Source organism: Palaemon carinicauda, chromosome 2 (genome assembly GCF_036898095.1).
Source record: "Palaemon carinicauda isolate YSFRI2023 chromosome 2, ASM3689809v2, whole genome shotgun sequence".
Taxonomy (NCBI): Eukaryota; Metazoa; Arthropoda; class Malacostraca; order Decapoda; family Palaemonidae; genus Palaemon; species Palaemon carinicauda.
The window spans coordinates 6,371,466-6,373,965 of NC_090726.1; the positions used below are offsets into that span (position 1 = coordinate 6,371,466).

General features: G+C 33.6%; 1 protein-coding gene across 3 annotated transcripts in view; it reads right to left on the reverse strand.

The window, feature by feature from the left end:
* LOC137623143 (rabphilin-3A-like) overlaps positions 1 to 2,500 on the reverse strand; it is a 984,642-nt gene that overhangs the window by 842,207 nt on the left and 139,935 nt on the right. The window lies entirely within an intron of this gene.

Consider the following 2,500-nt stretch of genomic DNA (forward strand, 5'->3'; position numbering starts at 1 on the left):
ACGGGTGGCCATGACTAGTATAGCCTTGCTGATCATGGCGATACACAAACCCTTTATCACGTTAAATGTATATATGTATGTATGTATGTATGTATGTATGTATATATATATATATATATATATATATATATATATATATATATATATATATGCGTGTGTGTGTGTGTGTGTGAAACGTCTTCATGAATTGTCCTTATGGTCGGAAAATGGCATTTCGGCTCTTTCTCCAAGTGTAAAACTAACAACTATTCCAGAGATATTTCAATAAGCAGACTATTACAAACTTAAATAAAAAAAATAGGGGTTAACTGGAAAAGGTAAATAAAAATAGAGAGGAATAGAACCAGAAAATTAAAAAAGAAAAAGATAGAACTGCAAAATTGGAAAAAAAGACAATCCTAATACAAAAGAATACAGGAGTACACTAGAAAACATAAATAAAAATAGAAAGAAGATTAAAATTGGGAAAATGAAAAAAGCATTAAAACTGAAAAAAAAAGACAATTTGAATAAAAATTGACACGAGAAGACTGGAAGAATTAAATAAAAAGAGAAGAGATTAAAACTGAAAATAAAGATATAACAGAAAAACAGAAAAAAAGACAATTAGAACAAAACAATACACGGAAACCATACACTGAAATGGAACCAACTTGAACAACATCCTGGAACTATCACAATGATATAACTTTGAAGACGCAATTAAGTCTCCTCTGTGATACTGGTGCGCTGAGCTGAATCCACAGTGTTAGGTGCATTCATAGTGCACTCATAGTTCATTAGTACCTATCATTTCATAAATTCCATATTTTCCCCTACCTCCTAAATCTCACACTCTCCCCTACCTTATAAATCACACACTTTCCACCAATAAATTCCCCACTCTTCTCTACCTTATAAATTCCAACCTCTCCCTTATCTCATAAATTCCACACTTTCCACTACTTCATAAACTTCACACTCTCCACTACCTCAAAAATTCCGCTCTCTCCTCTACCTCCTAAATACCACGCTCTCCTTCACATAAATCTCACTCTCTCCTATCTCATAAATTCACCACTCTCCCCTACCTCATTATTACCACACTCTCCACTTCCTCATAAATTCCGCTCTCTCCCCTACCTTAAAAATTCAACACTCTCCCATACCTAATAAATACCACACTCTCCCCTATCTCATATATTCCACTCTCCCCTACCTCATAAATCCCACAGTCTTCCTACCTCATAAATCCCACAGTCTCCCCTACCTCATAAATCCCACACTTTCCCCTACCTCATAAATCCAACTCTCTCCCCTACCTCTTAATTTCCACACACTCCCCTACATCATAAATTCCACGCTCTCCCCTACCTCATAAATTCCCCGATTTCCCCCTACCACATAAATTCCCCTCTTTCCTCCACCTCATAAATTCCACGGTCTCCACACCTCCTCTCCTCTAATCAAAATACCCTCTCGGCAAACAACGAACTCTTGCCCTAATAACTTCAGTGTATTCTTCGTGTGTTTTCTCATTACTGAAGCTATACTCTTTCCTAACAAGGACGAAAATACTTTTCTTACCGAGATCAAAAGCGACCATTTTTGGGTGTTAACACATGCAAATATTTTGTTATAGCAAATGAAGCAAAAATATAAACTTTAATTTAAAATAAAAAAAAATATAATTACTACGGATATAAACGTTTTCTTTTATACGACAAAAATCGATAAATTCTTTCTAATTTTCTAACCCTTAATATGAAAAAAGTGTTTTCATCATTAAAGAAAGTGTACCAACCGTGTGTCACACGATCGTACATAGTTCATTTTGTGTATATATTATGCTTGTATCTTCGCTCTTCCCTCGCACAAAAAAGAACCAGAATAAACATGTCTGTTTTTCTCATCTGTAACGGTGTCTGTTTTTTAACATGAAATTTCTTGTTGCTTTGAGCTTTTGTATATAAAGTTGAGTGTTCTATAATAAACTCACTCAGTTGTTTTCATACTGTCTTTGAGTCACAACCTTCTCTCGGCCCGTCACAAAAGCATTCTTTTTTCCAAGTTTTTTCCCCAAGCTATGCAGATGAAAAATTCATCATTCTACATAGGAAATGTATAAAATATATACTTTTTCTTAAAGAGAAATCAATATTCTTGTTATTTACTGCTACAATCAAAGTAGCTGAGGTAGTGTTGAAAGTCTGACGAATTCACAATACCATTATGAACATTTTTATACAAAGTATCATCATCACCATGATCATTTATTAATGTATGCGACCCGTCTAATGATAGGTAAAAAATTAGATGACACACATGCACACGCAACCCCCTCTTACCAGGGCATGACTACTTCTTCTCCCCTCTTCTAAAGAGCAGGGAAGATCTGAGTGGGACCGGAAAGATACATATATATATATATATATATATATATATATATATATATATTTATATATATATATATATATATATATATATATAATATACAGTATATATATATATATATATATAT